This window comes from Procambarus clarkii, chromosome 38 (genome assembly GCF_040958095.1).
Source record: "Procambarus clarkii isolate CNS0578487 chromosome 38, FALCON_Pclarkii_2.0, whole genome shotgun sequence".
NCBI classification, from domain to species: Eukaryota; Metazoa; Arthropoda; class Malacostraca; order Decapoda; family Cambaridae; genus Procambarus; species Procambarus clarkii.
Genome location: NC_091187.1, coordinates 32,088,987 through 32,101,836, shown reverse-complemented (window position 1 = coordinate 32,101,836; position 12,850 = coordinate 32,088,987). Strand labels below are relative to the sequence as shown.

The following is a 12,850-nucleotide window of genomic DNA, read 5'->3' as shown; positions in this document are numbered from 1 at the left end:
TGGTTGTTATAACTGGTTAGGTGGTGTTAAAACTGGTTAGGTGGTGTTAAAACTTGCTCGAACGTTGTACCAACGTCGTAGTTTCGGTGTGTGTTTGGTGGGTGTGCTCCTCCTGGGTGATTTCAATTGTCGACATGTCCTCTGGGGTGATGTTCTGACAAACACCCGGGGTTGTCTTCTTGAACTGTCCATCCTCTCCTCTTCCCTGTCTCTTCTGAATTCTGCCGAGCCCACTCATTTGGACTCTGGGACTCATTCCCTTTTCTGTCTTTATCTTTTTCTCTGCTTGCTGTCTCTTTACATGGATTTCACTTGGCAGGTTCTTGATGACCTCCATGGCAGTGAACATTTCCCCATCCTTGTTACCCTTTTCTCTTTTCACTCTCCCCTGTCCTTCCCTAGGTGGCAGTTTGCCAAAGCAGACTGGAACCTCTTTACGCTCCGTGCTGCTCTCTCCGACTTTTCGATTCTGCCTCTCCCTCGCACTTTCCTCATGACACCATCTTCGACGCTGCCCTCCACTCTATTCCTCGCTCTTCATTTCGGGAAACGCAGAAGTACGTTCCCTAGTGGAATGTGGGTTGTACTCGGGCTGTCTGTCCACTGTAAGGATATGGACTGTAAGACACACCACCGCCGGCAGACAGCTGATTCTTTTCTTTTCTTTCGGAAGGCGAGTGCAGTGGCCCATAGGACCATCCTTACAGCTAAGCGTGAGTGTTAGAAGTCTTATGTTTCTACCATTTCGTCCGAAACCCCTCTGCCGCAAATCTAGAAGCGTATCCGCCAGATTGCGGGTAAGTTCATTCCCGATGTCTCGCCTGTCCTTCACCTCCGGGTACTCTTGTGGCGGACCCGTTGCAGGTCGCGACTGAACTGGGTTTCACTTTTCTTCTGCCAGCTCTGGTTCTCATATTTCTCAATGTTCCTTCTATGTAAGCCTGTTTTTGAATCTCGTTCTTTAGATTTCTGCATCCATCTCAGACATCTCCCTATAACGATCCCTTCTCTCTCTCTGAACTTCAGTCTGCCCTGGCCTTCTGCGGTTCTACGGCGGCGGGCTCCGATGGTATTCATTATGAGATGCATCGCCGTATCCCTCCGTGCACGTCTCAGTATTTACCGAGTTTGTATAATCGGGTCTGGGAGTCGTCGTCAGTGCCCGAGGACTGGCTCGATGCTGTTGTCCTCCCTGTTCGGAAACCAGGGTCTCTTGGAAGATCCCCGAAAGATTTATGCCCTATTGTCCTCACGAGTTGTGTTTGCAAACTCTTTGAACGTATGGTTAACGTTCGTCTGATGTGGTCCTTGGAACACTGTCACCACCTCTCCCCGTCTCAGTTTGGTTTTCGCAAGTGCTGCAGCACAACAGATGTCGTGGTGAACTTGGGGGTCTATATTCGTACTGCTTTTGCTGCGAAGACCTCCGTTGTTGCTGTCCTTTTTGACCTGGAAAAGCTTAAGACAAAACTTGGAGATATCATATTCTGTCCCAACTTCATTCTTTTGGCCTTCATGGTAATCTCCCTCTCTTTCTCCAAAGTTTCCTCACATGTCGTTCCTTTCAAGCGAGGCTTGATACCACTCTCTGCCCCATTTCGGCAATATGAGGGTGTACCTCAAGGTAGTGTTCTGAGCACTACTCTCTGGTTGCCCTCATTGGTATTTTTTCCTCCAATCCTTCTGCCGTCTTTTCCTCTCTGTATCGACGATCTTACCGTTTGCTGTCAGGGTGATGATTCGCCTCTCCTTCAACAGTGGCTTCAACTTGTGATTGATGCCGTGTCATCTTGGGCCATCGATCATGGCTTCCCGTCTCTACGTCTAAGATTTGTGCTATGACTTACTTGGAAGCATATCGTTTTTCGTCCCTCTCTGTTGCTCTATGGTCATCCCCTTGAGTACAAGGATTCCGCTAAGCATTAGGGGTTAATCTTTGACACTCTTTTGTCTTGGTTGCCCCCATAATTCTTACCTCAAAGTTGAATGCCCTAAGGCCCTTACCCTCCTTAAGGTTTTATCCCATTCTTCTTGTGGAGCAGATAGGTGCATTCTCCTCGCTTTACATTCCTCTCTCGTCCTCTCTAAACTCGATTATGGCTGCTCTGCTTTCTCGTCTGCATCTTCTTCTAATCTTCACCATCTTGATGCTTTGAACCATGCTGAGTTGCGCCTCAGCTCTGGTGCCTTTCGTTCGACTCCAGCCCTCAGCTTGTATGATGAGACTGGCTTCCTCTCTCTCCGGGACCGCGGTGATCCCTAACGTCCTCGCTATCTTGCACGGTCCTTGCAACCTCCTTCCTCTTGCCTCTGTTCTGCTTTGACTTTTACCCCTCTTGTAGTTCCTGTTCCTCTTCACCACCTCCCTTTTTCTGTCCGGTTATCTCGCCCACAGGATTCTCTTTCGTTTCGTATTTCTCATATTTCTCGTCGTATTGTTTCTTCCTTGCCCCCGTGACGAGTCCCCCTGTCAAAATTTTGTTCTTCCTAGTCCCGCATCACTAAAGCTTATACCCCTCCTACTCCTACGGTTCTGAAATGTCTTTTCCTTGAGCACTTTTCTTCACACTCCCGCTCCATCTTCACCGATGGGTCTAAGTCTGCGGACGGTGTAGGCTACTCTGTTGTAGGTATTCCTTACCACACTTATATAAGTCGCCTACCTCCGGAGACTAGAATTTTCACTGCAGAACTTTATGCTACTCTCTATGCTCTTCGTCTCCCACTTTCTCGTTGTCAATCTTCCTTTGTGGTTATTGTTGACTCGCGTAGAGCCCTCATCGCTCTTGGTTTCTTTAATCCGCTCCATCTAGTTGTCGTCGAGGTTCCACATTGGCTGTTTCTTATTTCCAGTAAATTTAAGTCAGTTGAGTTTTGCTGGGTTCCCAGCCATATTGGTGTTTCTTTAAAGATAGGGTTCATAAAAGTTGTTCTAGTGCAATGAAAATTTATTGACGTGTTACACGTGAAGAGGGCTGCAAGTGGTCCAAGTTTCAGCATCGCAGCCTAAATAGAGAGGGAGAAAAAAAAAAAAATTTAACCATTTTTTTACATGTTTTAAAGTTGATATAACAAATACAAATATCAACTGAAATTATTTCTATGATACTCAGCTATCACAATACTATATAATAAAGGTTGTCTAGTGGCATTATTATCCCAAACCTATTTAGTGCAATAATACAAATTTTCAAAGTTCACCCAAAAAATTATGCAACAAAATGATGTTTATAAATATATATAAAATCAATAAATGATCTTAGGGGAAATATATAACTTGGGTTTTTAGAGGCACAGACTCTACATATAATGTGCAAGTTCCATGTAAATTGAATAAAAAATAAAAAAGTTATTCAACCATATAGTTGCAAATTAGTTACCTGTAAAAAATCAAAGTCAAAGTTCAGCCACCTTTGGCTGAGGTTGATGAACGACCAATTTCAATCAAAATTACCACCCTGCTAGATTGGCATTCCTTCAGTAAGGTGTGTAAGTTCCATGAAGATCGCCTGATAAAAAAAAAAAAAATATTAAAAAAAATAAAAATAAAAAAAAAATAAAAAAAATAAAAAATAAAAAAAAGACAGCAGCTTTATATTTACAATTATTTATGATGTAGTATCAAGATATAAAAAATAATACATACTAACCTAATATAATTGGTCTGAAATATGCAACATCTTGCAACATCAAGAGGGAGAACGTCTTGAGTTGCAGGTCTAAGATCTTGAGTGGCAGGTGCCGCAGGTGGTGTGGCAGGTGCCACAGGTGGTGTGGCAGGTGCAGCAGGAGGTGTGGCAGGTGCCACAGGAGGTGTGGGTGCCTGGGAGTGAGGCGAGGTAGTGTTTGTGGGGCGGGAGGCTGCCCTCTCTCTTCACTCAAGAGAACTCTTGTTTTGCCTCAGTGTGGCTTTACGCTCCTTCTTTACTTGGCTAACGCGTAGAGCTCTTGCCTTTAGAGCTTTCTTCTTGTCCGATACTATATCCATTGTGCAGTATATGCAAGAAAATACGATCTGTGAGAGCGCGTCAGGCATACGACCACCCACACAGACACAGAGTGGGTGACTGAGCCAGTAATCTTATCGTCCCTCCCTCTCACACAAGACAGTTGCCAGCGAGTGTGTTAATAATTTGTATATGCATAACAAGATATTTTCTACTCTATTGCGAAATACTAGACGCTTACAACTTATGACGCATCACCCTACGGCGCACCCGAGCCGCGAGGACCAGATTTCGGACAATTGCGGCTGGAAAATTTACTCTAATTACGTTATTTATTATCATAACATTAAACGGTTTGCACCACGGTGTTGCCAGAACGTTGTAGTATTTTTATAAATTTTTCGTGTTTGGCCGAATTTTTTCGGCCAAACAATGATAATGCCCCCTTAAGTGAGCATACGGATGCTGCTGCTAGAGAAGCTGTCTGCTCTTGTTCCATCTCCAGTCAAGGTATTCCTTATTTTGACTTTTACCCAGTAATTCATTCCACCATTCTTACCCATTGGCTGGTTTGTTTGTCTTCTGTTACTGGTAACATATTGCGTACTCCTAAGAGTAGTGTGTCCTGATGGCCTTCCTCCAACTACCGTAACCATCGATGGGAAATGGCTCTGGCGAGGTTGTGTATTGGCCATACACGATTAACTAACGCTCACTTAATAGAGTGCCGCCCTGCTCCTTATTGTCCAAATTGTATTGTCACTCTTACATATCCTTGTTGAATGTCCTGACTTCCTGAACGAGTGAGTGTCTTGCTTTCCGACCGTCCCTCGTGGTTGCTTGTCCCTTGATAGAATTCTTGGCGAATCTGATATTTTTGATATCGTTCGCCTATGCGTTTCTGTTCTCGTATTGGCATCCTTAGTGATATTTAGCGCCCTCTGATTATTCCTCATATTCGATGGTTCTACATATCTTTCCCGATTTGAGCCTTCTTTTGATAACTACTAATTTTTGATAATTTTGATAAAAACAAGGATAAAACGGAAAAAACTACGGAAGAGGGACTCTCCACGGGGGCAAAGAAGGAACAACACGAGGAGAGATATTAGAAATACGAACGGAAAGAGAATCCTATCAGCGAGATAACCGGACTGAAAGAGGGAGGTGGTGAAGAGGAACAGGAACAGCAGGAGGGGTAAAAGTTCAAGGACGACAGAGGCGAGAGGAAGGTTGTTGCAAGGACCGCGCAAGATAGCAAAGACAGTAGCGATCACGGCGGTCCTGGAGAGACTGGAAGCCAGTGTCAGCATACAAGCTGATAACGTGAGTCGAACGAAAGGCACCAGAACTGAGGCGCAACCCAGTATGGTGCAAAGCATCAAGACGGCGAAGAGTAGAAGGAGAAGCAGACGAGTAAGCAGGGCAACCAAAATCGAGCTAAGACAGGACGAGAGAGGAATGTAAAGCAAGGAGAGTGTGCCTATCTGCTCCCTAAGAAGTATGGGACAAATCCCGCAGGAGGGCAAGGGCCTTAGAGCACTCAACACGGAGGTAAGAGATATGGGGAGACCAAGACAAACAAGTGTCAAAGATTAACCCCAAAAGCTTCGTGGAGTCTTTGTACTCAAGGGATGACAATAAAGTGACAGAGAACGAAGAACGACCCGTTTCCGAGCAAAAGTCATAGCACAAGTCTTAGTAGTAGAGAACTTGAAGCCATGATCGGTGGCCCAAGATGAGACGGCATCAATCGCAAGTTGAAGCCGGCGTTGAAGGAGAGGAGAATCATCACCCTGACAGCAAAGGGTAAGATCATCGACAGAAAGTGGAGAAGACGCCTGAAGGAAGAGAGGAAAGAAGACCACTGAGGGCAACCAGAAAAAGAGTAGTGCTCAGAACACTACCCTGGAGCACACCTCTGTATTGCTGAAAAGAGGCCGAGCGGTACCAAGCCTCACCCGAAAGGAACGACGAGAGAGGAAGCTGCGGAGAAGATGAGGGAGACAACCTCAAAGGCCAAAAGAATGAAGCTGAGATATAATATGTTATCGCCAAGTGGTGTCGAAAGCCTTTTCCAGGTCAAAAATGACGGCAACAACGGAGGTTTTCACAGCAAAAGCAGTACGAATATAGACCACCAAGTTCACCAGGACATCTGTTGTGCTGCGGCACTTGCGGAAACCCAAATTGAGAAGGGGAGAGGAGGTGATAGTGTTCCAGGAACCACATCAGACGAACGTTAACCATACGTTCAGGGAGTTGCCAGACAACTTGTGAGGGCAATAGGGCGAAAGTCCTTAGGGAATGTTTCCAGAGACCCTGGCTTGCGAACAGGGAGAACAACGGCATCGAGCCAGTCCTCACGGACCGACGACGACTCCCAGATCCGATTATACAGACTCAGTAAATACTGAGACGTGCACGGAGGGAGATATCGAAGCATCTCGTAATGAATACCATCAGAGCCCGCCACCGTTGAACTGCAGAGGACCAGGGCAGAACGAAGTTCAGAGAGAGAGAGAGAAGGGATCGTTATAGGGAAGTCGAACTACAGAAATCTAAATGACGACATTCAAGGACAGGTTTATGAAGAAGGAAAGACTGGGGACGATGAAGACCAGAGGTAACAAAAAAAGTGGGAACCCAGTTCGGTAGCAACCTGCAACGGGTCCGCCACAAGAGTACCACGGAGGTGAAGGACCGGTGAAACATCAGGAACGAACCTACCTGCTATCTTGCGGATACGCTTCCAGATCTGTGGCAGAGGAGTTTCGGTGGAGACATAAGATGCCCAACATTCACGTTTAGCCACACGGATGGCCCTACGGGCCAACGCACTCTTCTTCCGAAAGAAAAGAATCGACCATCTGCCGACGGCGGTGTCTCTTAAAGGCTGCATGCTTACAGCGGACAGCCCGTGCACAGTCTGCATTCCACCAGGGAACTCACTTCCGTGGACCCCGAGAGGAAGAGTGAGGAATGGAGCGGAGGGCAGAGTCGAAGACAGTTTCAGTAAAAAGGAGGCGAGGGAGAGGCAGAAAGGAAAGGTCAGAGAGCAGCACCGAGGTTAAACAAGTTCCAGTCTGCTTTAGGAAACTGCCACCTAGGGAAGGAGAGGGGAGAGTGAAAAGAGAAAAAGGTAACAAGGATGGGGAAATGGTCACTGCCATGGAGGTCAAGAACCTGCCACGTGAAATCTAAGTAAAGAGAAGACGAGCAAAGAGAAAGATCAAGATAGGAAAGGGTGCGTTGCGTTGTCTCATCAGAATTCAGAAGCGACAGGGAATTAGAGAGAATGAACAGCTCAAGAAGGCGACCTCGGGTGTTCGTCAGAACATCACCCGAAAGGAAATGACGACAATTGAAATCACCCAGCAGGAGTACAAGCTCTGGCATGGACTCCAGTAGGTGTTTCAGATCAGGAAGAGAAAGCGGGACACTCGAGGGGGAGATAAATGGAACAAACGGTGTACCATTTCCTCACAAAGATACGAGCAGCAGAACAATGGAGAGGCAAAGGAAAAAATAAGGGAACAAAGGGAACATTGGAGCGAATCAAGAGAGCAGGAGAGTTAGGAGCCTCAGCAAAAGCTGGGAGGGGGGGGGGGGGAAGAAAAGAATTGCCACGAAAACGACCAGGACGAGCACCAAGTATCGGCTCCTGGGGACATACACAAAGGGGCGAAAACCGCGAAATCATTAGTTGGAGTTCAAGAAAATTGGCGTAATAACCCCGAACCTTCCATTGAAGAAGAGACATGGACAAGAAGAGAAAGGATAACAGCAGAGAACAAGGAAGAAACAAAGGCAAAAGAGCAACATAGCACATTAAAGATGATCAGGGTCAGCAAAATCAGAGTTAGGGTGCATCGGTAAACTGAGTAAAGACGGAGGGAAGGAAGCGGGAGAACAGACCAGAGGTGGATGGGCAGGATCTGGAGGAGGAGGAGGAGGAGGCTATCGAGAGGAGCAGTCAAGGACAGCAGCAGGAAGTAGAAGGGGGGAGTAGAAAAAGGGGAGCGCACCTCAACAAGAGCAGCAACTGAGAGGTAAGCGGGGGGCCAAAAAATCATAACAGGAACAGGGGGCGCAACCACCGAAACGGGAGGGGAAGGAGCGATAGAGGCAGAAGTAGGGGACGAGGAAGAAAGTGAAACCTTCTTACCCGCCGGGGAGGAGGAAGGAGAGGAGCCAGGCTTACACTTCTGACGTAAAGAGACAGGTGTCCCAGCAACAACGTACTGGGCAATGGATTCTAGCGTCTCAAGAGAAGCTGAACGAGAGCACACACGACGACCGTTTGGAGATCAATGGACATCAGCCCGCACCGACAGGCGGTGGGAGGAGTCAAGAGACATTGGGGAAGGATGGGAAGGAGGAACGGAGGGAGACAAGGAAGAAGACACAGGAGACAAGACAGACCTTTTAGAAAGAAGGAACTCCCCAGACAGAGGACCAGGGGGTGGATCCTTCGGGACAGAACTCAAAGGAACAGAGGAGGGGGCAGTGGGCGTATCATGGTCCAAGGCCCGGAAACGGTTGCGAGTCTGAAGAAGGTGGGAAGGATGAGGAGAGGAAGAGTGCAACACGCAAGCATAGGAGATAGTAGTATAAGGTGGGAGCCGGCGAACCTGGCGCCTCGCCTCAGGAAAAGATAAACGCTCCCGGTGCTTCAAGTTGAGAACGGCTGCCTCAAGCTTATAATGGACACACGCACGGGAAAAGGTAGGATGGGCCTCACCGCAGTTTAGGCAACGAGCCCGGGGAGAAGTGCACTCCGACTTTGTGTGGCGGCGAAGGTCACACTAAGGACAGAGAGAGACGGTGACAGCAGTAGAGGGTACCATGCCCAAACCTCCAGCACTTGTTACAGAGGGTAGGAGAAGGAATGTACTCCTGGATAGAGCACCCGGCACCAGTAAGAATGACAGGGTGGAAGGGTCCGACCATCAAAGGTAATCTTCACAACCCGAAGGGGTTGACGGCGACTACCATGAGGGGGACGAGTAAACGTGTCCACGTGGAGAATAGAATGGCCCTGGGCAGCAAGGATATGTCGAATATCGTCGTGGCAGTCTCGCTGATCCCGAACACTGGTTGCGACATGGGGCGGGAGGAGAATAATGCAAACACTGGCGTTACACCGAGCGTTCTTTGAGACCCGAACAGGGGTCTCGCCAAGGCAGGACAAGGCAGCCAAGCGGGAAGCTGCATCCTGAGAAGGAGTAGCAACGACACGTAACGAAACGAGTGGGGTTGAAGGTAACAGGCATTCACGGAATCAACTTGATGATTATGGAGGGAGAAATCGTCAGGAGGCGCAGAATCAAGCGGGATATAAAAATATTTCGCCCACGAAGCGATAGGTATCAGAACGGGAAGGAATCAAGCGAGGGCTGCTGTGACGAGGACGGCGTTGAGAATCCCCAGAGGAGGGTTAAAAGGCGCAGTAGTTACAACTAGAGATGGAGCCGCGGCAGGGACGAGGTAGTCACCACTAGGGGCATGGGTCTCGACCCAACCACAGAGGGAGGGGAGCCGAGGGGAGGAGTCAGAGGCCAAAGGAGGAGCAAGATCGGGGCCCAATGCAGCAGAGGATATAGAGCCCGGTCTTCTAACACGGACCGACTCAGGGGCTTGGTCGCCCTCCCAACGAGCCAGTGGTAAAGGAGAAATAGCAGAAACGGTAGATATTGTTACAAAAAAGAAACATTCACGAATGTGCCCCCACACCCACCATGGAGCCACAATTAGAGGCAGGACACCCAACAAGAAGCTATCGCCAATCATGCCGGGGCCTCCTAGGGATCCATCTTGAGCATACATCCCACAAACGCCACCTTAAGAACCGATACCCCCTCCCCGCTCAGCTCGTTGTCGCCATGTGGGGGCTTAGTGGGCGGCTGCAGGAGTGTGATGCTCCTTGGGACAGTCCTCTGTCCTTTTCTAGCCTTGTGCTCCTGCTGCCGTCCTCTCCAATTCTGCTGGGCATCTTTTCCTTTTCCTTCTGTTTCGTTTTTCTCCCTCCTCTTCTCCTATCTGCTTGCCGTTTCCTGCCGACCTTTTGCTCGTTCTGGTTCTTCCCTTGGACTTCTTCTATTTTGACGCCCGGGTGCTTGAGGAGGCATACTCTTGCACCCGTAGAACTGCAGTACCCGACGTCGAGAGCGAGAGGAACCTTTTATTGTCAATCCTCCTTTCGTCTCTGAACCCGATCTCGACGGACTGTCGGTTTCTTAAGGTGGCGTTTATGGGGCGTATACTCACGATGCACCCCTAGGAGGCCCCGGCAAGATCGGCGATAGCTTCTTGTTGGGTGTCCTGCCTCTAATTGTGGCTCCGTGGTGGGTGTGGGGGCACATTCGTGAATGAATTCTTCTTTTCGTCATGATGATAAACCCTGTTTCGGCTGCGTCTGGTTTACCTTCTCAGGCTCGTGGGGTGGGCGACTAAGCCCCTGAGTCGGTCCGTGTTGGAAGACCGGGCTCTGTAGCCTCCGCTGCATCGGGCCGCGACCTTGCTCCTCTTTTGGCCTCTCTGACTCCTTTCCCTGGCTCCCCTCCCTCCTCTGTGGTTGGGTCGAGCCCTAAGCCCCCAGTGGTGACTACCTCGTCCCCTGGCGCGGCTTCTTCTCTAGTTGTAACTACTGCGCCTTTTAACCCCTCCCTCTCTGGGGGTTCTCACCGCCGTCCTCGTCACGGCCGCCCTCGCTCGATTCCTTCCAGTTCTACTACCTATCAAGCCTTGTTTGGTCCCGCTTCGTGGGCCAAATATTTTGATCTCCTCCCTCTTGATTCTGCGCCTCCTGACGATTTCTCCCTCCATCGACATCTCGTTGATTCCGTGGATGCCTCCATTACTTTCAACACCACTCGTCTCGGTACACGTGTCGTTGCTGCTCCTTCTCAGGATGCTGCTTCCCGCTTGGCTGCCTTATCCTGCCTTTGTGAGACCCCTGTTCGGGTCTCGAAGAACGCTCAGTTGAATGCCAGTGTTGGCACTATTTTGCTCCTGCCCCATGTTGCGACCGGTGTTCGGGACCTGCGCGACTGCCACGACGATATTCAACATATCCTTGCTGCCCAGGGCCATTCTATTCTCCAGGTGGACACGTTTACTCGTCCCCCTCGTGGTAGTCGTCGTCAACCCCTTCGGGTTGTGAAGATTACCTTTGATGGTCGGACCCTTCCACCCTGTCATTCTTACTGGTGCCGGGTGCTCTATCTAGGAGTACATTCCTTCTCCTCGGCTCTGCAACAAGTGCTGGAGGTTTGGGCATGGTGCCCTCCGCTGCTCCGGGACTGTCTCTCTCTGTCCTTTGTGTGGTGGCGAAGGTCACTCTAAGTCGGAGTGCACTTCTCCCCAGGCTCGTTGCCTCAACTGCGGTGAGGCCCATCCTACCTTCTCCCGTGCGTGTGTCCATTACAAGCTTGAGGCAGCCGTCCTCAACATGAAGCACCGGGAGCGTTTATCTTTTCCTGAGGCGAGACGCCAGGTTCGCCGGCTCCCGCCTTATGCTAATATCTCTTATGCTCGCGTGTTGTGCTCTTCCTCTCCTCGTCCTTCCCGCCTTCCTCAGACTCACAACCGTTTCCGGGCCTTGGACCCTGATGCGCCCACTGCCCCCTCCTTTGTTCCTTTGGGTTCTCTCCCGAAGAATCCTCCTCCTGGTCCTCTGTCTGAGGTTCCCCTTCCTTCTACCCGGTCTGTCGTGTCTCCTGTGTCTTCTTCCTCGTCCTCCTCCGATCCTCCTTCCCATCCTCTTCCTCCATCTATCGGCTCTCCCCACCGCCTGTCGGTGCGGGCGGATGTCCATCGCTCTCCTAACGGCCGTCGTGTGTGCTCTCGTTTGGCTTCTCCTGTTGAGACACTGGAATCCGTTGCCCGGTACGTAGTTGCTGGGACACCGGTCTCTAAGTCAGATGCGTAAGCCTGGCTCCTCTCCCTCCTTTTCCCTGGCGGGTAAGAAGGCTTCGCTTTCTTCCTCAGCTCCTACTTCTGGCTCTGTTGATCTTTCCCCTCCCGTTTCAGTGATTTCGCCCCCTGTTCCTGCTATGGAGGTTTCTTTGGCCTCTGCTTCCCTTTCGGTTGCTGCTCTTGCTGGGGTGCGCTCCCCTCTTTCTACTCCCCCTCTTCCTGCTGCTGTCCTTGACTGCTCCTCTCTGTTGTCTCCTCCTCTTCCTCCTCCTCCTCCTCCGGACCCCGCCCGCCCACCTCTGATCTGTTCTCCCGTTTCCTTCCCTCCGTCTTTGCTCAGTTTACCCATGCCCCCTAACCTTGACTTTGCTGACCCTGATCCCAACCCTGATATTCTTTAACGTGCTCTGTTGCTCTTTCGCCTTTGTTTCTTCCTTGTTCTCTGTTTTTGTCCTTCCTCTTCTCGTCGTTGTCCATTCTTCAATGGAACGTTCGAGGTTATTACGCCAATTTCCTCGAACTCCAACTTCTGATTTTGCGGTTTTCACCCCTTTGTGTCTGTCTCCAGGAGCCGATGCTTGGTGCTCGTCCTGGTCGTTTTCGTGGCTATTCCTTTCTCTCTTCCCCCCCCCTTCTAATTCTTCTGCTCTCTTGATTCGTGCTGATGTTCCCTTTGTTCCTTTGCTTTTTCCTTCGCCTCTCCATTGTTCTGCTGCTCGTGTCTTTGTGGGGAAATGGTACACAGTTTGCTCCATTTATCTCCCCCCGAGTGTCCCGCTCTCTCTTCCTGATTTGAAACACCTCCTAGACTCCTTGCCGGAGCCTGTGCTCCTGCTGGGTGACTTCAATTGTCGTCATTCTCTTTGGGGTGACGTTCTGACGAATAAACGGGGTCGCCTCCTTGAGCCGTTTCTCCTCTCTTCTTCCCTGTCTCTTCTGAATTCTGGTGAGCCCACTCATTTGGACTCTCGGACTCGCACCCT

The 12,850-nt window shown here is 49.8% G+C and overlaps 1 protein-coding gene and 1 long non-coding RNA gene across 2 annotated transcripts in view; one reads left to right on the top strand and one right to left on the bottom strand.

The window, feature by feature from the left end:
• LOC123748449 (uncharacterized) overlaps window positions 1–12,850 on the top strand; it is a 579,862-nt gene that overhangs the window by 385,418 nt on the left and 181,594 nt on the right. The window lies entirely within an intron of this gene.
• On the bottom strand, window positions 2,928–4,048 carry LOC138372237 (uncharacterized). Its single transcript, XR_011230759.1, has 3 exons — window positions 3,651–4,048; window positions 3,381–3,509; window positions 2,928–3,006 (listed from the first exon to the last, which is right to left on the bottom strand). It is a non-coding gene; the product is annotated as an uncharacterized lncRNA (long non-coding RNA).